Genomic DNA, 6042 nt, shown 5'->3' with positions numbered 1-6042 from the left:
TTAACCTTGTTAGAGGGGAGGGTTTACGCTGCGTCCGCCACACTCCCAGGAAAGCCTCAGCTTCTGGGGATTGCATATCCATGCCGAACCCCGTTTCTTCCTGCGGTCCAATCTCCTACAAATAAGGGAATGATTTCCCAGGACTCTATGCAAGAGGACTGAGCCAGGGCTCGGTCTGTACAGGGGCTCATGTTTAGGTCACGTGTTAGTCATGCGTGACTCTGAAGAACGACACTGCATTGATGGCCCCTTCATGCCTCAGGTATGCGGAGTCCGGCCCCAGAGCCCGTATCCTGGTGCCTTCCTGGGCGCTGTCCCACAGGTCCCTTTCCAGAGCTCCCCGAGCCGTCACCAGGCGGAGTGTGGGGCCAGCTCTGGGCCCGAGAGCCTCACCCACCGCCATGGCAGGAGCAGGTGGGCTGAGTGCTTCCTCCGCGCAGCGCTCCAGGGCCTCGGCCGGGACCACGGCCAGAGCCACGCGTGCCTGGCACCCGGCTGGAGCGCAGGCCTGTGCCACCCCGGGCCTTCTTGGCCGTTCCTGACCCTGACACTGACCCTGGCCGGGATGGTCCTGCCTCTGTCCCTGCCTTGCAGGCCCCTCGTGCTCCCGCCTCCCTGCGCTCCTCCTGCGCTGTCTCCTCACATCGTCCTGTGCCTCGTGGCTCCCTGGTGCTTGCTCTGTAGGCGGTCCTCCTCCCCCGCCATGACTGGGTGCTGACCACAAAGCCACTTGCATGTCCCAGCACTGGGCCGCGTCAGCACTGCCGGCCTGAGGCTTCCACTCTGTCCCAGCAAAACACCACAGTCCTGCCTACACCCGGGACACCTGCTGGCCGTGGTCACTCCTCTGGACACCTGCTGGCCGTGGTCACTCCTCTGGGCATCTGCTGGCCGTGGTCACTCCCCCGGGCACCTGCTGGCCGTGGGCACTCCTCTGGACACCTGCTGGCCGTGGTCACTCCACCGGGACACCTGCTGGCCATGGTCACTCGTTGGGACACCCTCTGGCCATGGCCACTCCACTGGACACCTGCTGGTCATGCTCACTCTGCCAGACACTTGCTGGCCATGGTCACTCCACCGGACACATGCTGGCCGTGGTCACTCTCCCAGACACCTGCTGGCTGTGGTCACTCCACCGGACACCTGCTGGTCGTGGTCACTCTCCCAGACACCTGCTGGCTGTGGCCACTCCTCCAGAGACCTGCTGGTGTGGTCACTCCACTGGACACCTGCTGGCCAATGATCAGGGTTTCTGACAGTTTTCTCCTTTGTGAATATCCAACTTGCATGAGGGAAATGGGCTATTTACAAAGAAGCTCTAGTTTCACAGCAAAAGCTCCGTGGGAGGAAACCCTTGGCCTGCTCCTACCGGAGTACCGCCCTGCTCCTGGGAGTTCAGGCTGCAGCGAGAGCAGGATGGGGAGCGACTTCTGGCCCTGCCCTCTGGAGGCCGGCTCCCCGTGGGAGGAGAAATGACAGACACCTCTGGAAATAGCCACATGAAGTGCAGAGGCATGTGGGGTACACCAGGACGGCACGAGCAGCCAGGAGGCAGGAGGCCGAGGGCCGAGCCGGGCCCGGGAGGCCCCTCCGTGTGGTGAGCCAGAGGCTGTGGAGGTGGGGAGTAAGCCTGGGGTTGGTCCCTCGGGGCCCCGCTGGGCATCGACCTCATTCATGCACCTTCCCCAGAGCTGCGAGGAGGGGCGTTGTGCACCAGGATGGCCCCTTCCCGGGAGAGAGACATGGCACCGGCGTGTTCAAGGCAGCGTGGGAAGGCCCTGACGCCGAATGTGGATTGCCACACCTTTGGGGACAGAGAAGAGGCTGCCCAGAATAGCTTCAGATGAGACCTGAGCCAGGCGGGAGTTTGGTGGGCAAGGAGAGCTGCTTCTTTTTTAAATCTCTAGAGGCATTTCGTGAGTGATTTTGTGAAGAAAATAGCGCGCTCTTAGCCTGTATGAAGTTTGCTCTGCAGTCATTTGCTGTGTGACCAGGGATGGACGCGTGTTTGCCACATGTAACCTCAGATGGCCAGGAGCACCAGGCGGGCGTGGGTGGCAGCAGCCATGCAGACGTGTCTGCCTGCGTCCTGACACCATCCAGCCTCGTGGATCCCCGAAATCTTACCGATAGGTCATGGGATCATGTGCGTTTCATCTAGAACTGTAAATGAAATCCATCTAAGCATGTTTTATCCTGAAGGATGCATTTTGGAAGAGCAGTATCAACAAATCTTTTTCTCCTATGAGTGAGAGAGACAGGCATCCCTGACAGGGTCACCCCACCACAGCGCCCCCGTTTGCAGACCCAGACGTGAAGGGGCTTGTGCTGGCCCGTGCAGGGAGCTCTGAGGGCCGGCCTCGCAAGGGAAGTTTACTGTGGTGCCACCGTCCAGCCCACGACCGACAAACCGACCTGGAGTTGGCACCACAGCTCCAAGGGCCCACCGTGTGCTCAGCACGTGCCGTGTCCCTGTGTTATTTATTTAATCCTCATAGGACGTGGGGATTGGCCGGCTGATCACGCTGCATCGTCCACCGCCATCCCCTCCAGCTCACTCCGGTTGTCCCGCTGCCACTACCCTCCTTTGCACGGGCAGGTATGCTCGGCTAAGCTCCTCGGCAGGTGGTGGTGCCCAGGGGGAGTGCGGGTGATTCCCATCCTTTACTGAAACGCCAGTGGCGTGTTGAGGCCTGAGGCCTGAGGCCGCAGCAGCCACCCGTGCCTGGGAGCCCGGCCCCGCGAACAGCCATGGCTCCCATGGGAGCCCAGCCCTGTGGACAGACATGGCTCCCGAGGGCCCAGCCCTGTGGACAGACATGGCTCCCCTGGGAGCCTGGCCCCGTGAACAGCCACGGCTCCCCTGGAGCAGGAGAGGGCCAGGTGTTTTATATGACTGAGTTGTGTCACATGCTAAACCCTTACGCCCACCGCTTTCACGAGCGTATGCTTTCAAGGTCCAGTCCTGGTGACATTGGCGCTCCTGTCAGTGAGCGACATTCTGTCCTGTGAGGTTCCAGTCCAACCCAGTCATTCCCTGGTGGGCAGGGGGTACCTCTGCTGCTTGGCTACTATGAGTTCACTTCTGCGAACCCTTAAGTGTGCAAACGCTTCTGCGAACACCCAAGGTGTGTGAACACTTCCGCAAACCCTTAAGTGTGCAAGCACTTCTACAAATACCCAGGGTGTGTAAACACTTCTGCAAACACCCAAGGTGTGTGAACACTTCTGCGAACACCCAAGGTGTGTAAACACTTCTGCAAACCCTGAAGTATGCAAACACTTCTATGAACACCCAAGGTGTGTGAAGACTTCCACAAACACCCAAGGTGTGTGAAGACTTCCGCAAAAACCCAAGGTGTCTGAACACTTCCGCAAAAACCCAAGGTGTGTGAACAGTTCTGCAAACACCCAAGGTGTGTGAACAGTTCCGTGAACACCCAAGGTTTGTGAACACTTCTGCGAACACCCAAGGTGTGTGTATACTTCCGCGAACGCCCAAGGTGTGTGAACACTTCCGCGAACGCCCAAGGTGTGTGAACACTTCCGCGAACGCCCAAGGTGTGTGTATACTTCCGCGAACGCCCAAGGTGTGTGAACACTTCCGCGAACGCCCAAGGTGTGTGTATCCTTCCGCGAACCCCCAAGGTGTGTGAACACTTCCGCGAACGCCCAAGGTGTGTGAACACTTCCGCGAACGCCCAAGGTGTGTGAACACTTCCGCGAACGCCCAAGGTGTGTGTATACTTCCACGAACGCCCAAGGTGTGTGAACACTTCCGCGAATGCCCAAGGTGTGTGTACACTTCCGCGAACGCCCAAGGTGTGTGTACACTTCCGCGAACGCCCAAGGTGTGTGAACACTTCCGCGAACACAGGTGACTGTCCCCACAGCAGGCGCGCCGTCTACTCCCCTGGGGACAGAGGTCCAGTTCTCCATTTCCTTGCCGACACTGTGCGTCCATTCTTGTAGGTACAGAGTGGCACCTCGATGTGGCTTTGATTTTCTTTGACATAAGGCTGATATTTCGAATGCCTTGTCTTGTGTTCATTGGGCACATGTGTACACTTTTGCAAAACTATTTACTCCAAAATAAAGAATTTTAAAGTGGAAAAAATACAACATGGAATTAGCATTTACAAATGTCCATAATGCATTAAGTCTTTTCAACTCTTATAAAAATTAGTCATATTTTTAACCACATTTTCCACAAATGCGTCAGAGAAAGTGAGAAGGCTGGAAGGGGGACATGGCTGAGCCAGGGCTCAGACGGAGCCCTCAGACCCTCCCTCCACGCCGTCGGAATCTGCGCCTCGTCGCACGTTCACAGGTCGGGAAGTGGCTATGACTGAGCAGAGCACAGCGCGAGTCCCTCTCTTTGGAAAAAAAAAAAAAAGTGAAACTATAAAACGTTTGTGGAACAGTGCAGCAAAGTCTCCATCCTCTTCCTGAGACCAGGGGCCGACCAGGGTGTGGTGGGCCATGCCCGTGTGCTGTCCCCAGTGCCCGCGAGTGGTGAGCACGCCCTGCCTTTGCTGATCTGCTCTGTCCAGCCTCCGGCGGGAATCCCGAGAGCGGCTTGGGCAGGCTCCTCTGTGGTCGAACACGCTAGAACATCCATGTCTCCACGCATGTGTGTGGGCTCAGCACGGCCCCCTTCCTCCCTGCAGGCACTTAGCAGGGTGTAGACTGTCACTCTACAGCGGCACATTCTTCCGGGGAGGTGGCAGCCTCATGCCGCGTTGTCTTTGAACTAAGTTTCCGCCTGCCACCGAGGAAACGGCGCTGTAGCCTGAGGGTGCCAGTGGTGGACTGCTCACTAAACCAGCGGCTTTGATCGGCTCACACGGACGAGGTGGGTGCAGACATGCAGCTGATGCTGGAGAAACGTGGCCGACTGACAGGAGGGAAGACGCTCGTGGTCCATGCAGTGCGAGGCTCGGGGTGTCGGTTCTCAGCCTCGTGGAAGGTCAGGAATCCTGTCTTTCACACCCAGGGACTCTGTTCAGAGTGCCCGCAGGTAGCCCAGCCGGCGCGCTGGCATGCAGCAGGACATCAGGAAGCCCCACGTCCAGGCTGAGTCCCTGCTGCCCGCCACCAGCACCGTAGCCATCTTGGGACGGCCTTTCTCTGTCTGCTTCAGATGAGAACACGTCTCCGAGGCTGGGAGCGGGCCCAGGCGTCACCCTTGGAAGAGTGTCAAGAGGAGGCGGGAGGCGGCAGAGGACGGGGCCGGATGTGGCGTCGGGGCGTCATGGGAGGAGACGAGGGACTGTGGTGGTTTCGTAGCCTGACTGCGTGTCCCGAAGACCCGGCCATCATGATGGTCCACATCGGGTGGTGGAAGGAGGCCCTCGTCCATATTAAACAGACGTGGGTCAGTGCCATGGTATAGCTTTCTATATTTGCAGTCAGCAATTAAAAAAAAATTCACTTTGGTTTCTTACGTAAGTCTGGATGCATTGAAGTTCAAGCTCTGCCTGAGCGTCCGGGTGCCCGTGCGCCCCGTGGTGCACAGTCTGCTCACCCCATGAGGGTGAAGCATCCCTCACGTGCCCCGGCTAGGCGAGGGCTGGTTCCCACGGCAGCACTGGCCAAGCCCTTCCTGCATCGGAGCCGGGAACCGCTGTTCTGCTGACGAGGCTCCCTGTCCCCGAGCCTCCCTGGCAGGCGTCCCTGCCCCTGCCATTGCCGAGAGGGAGCAGGTGTGCTGTGAGCGAGCCCCACTGGCCCGCGTGGCCGCCATGCCTGCACCCTCCTGCTCCATGCAGAGACGCTTGGATTTCTGAGCCATGAAATAGCAGGTCCAGGTGTGAGCTGACACGAGTGAGGGAGCACACGGCTTTGCTCCAGATGAGTGACGTTCGTTTTTATGAAGGAATTTGGAGATCGTGTCAATGTTTAGACAGGATTTCAGAGCCATGATAGACTGAAAAAGAAACTGGAAAAAGAGCAATAGAAACTCCACAGCCAAGTACTGTCTGTTTTTATGCCACCTTCCCCCGGGTTACCTCTGCTGTACGCTGTGTCTGTGCTGGA

The sequence above is a fragment of the Tupaia chinensis genome, unplaced genomic scaffold (assembly GCF_000334495.1).
Source record: "Tupaia chinensis unplaced genomic scaffold, TupChi_1.0 Scaffold138080_1, whole genome shotgun sequence".
Classification (NCBI taxonomy): domain Eukaryota; kingdom Metazoa; phylum Chordata; class Mammalia; order Scandentia; family Tupaiidae; genus Tupaia; species Tupaia belangeri.
This window is presented reverse-complemented; position numbering follows the sequence as displayed.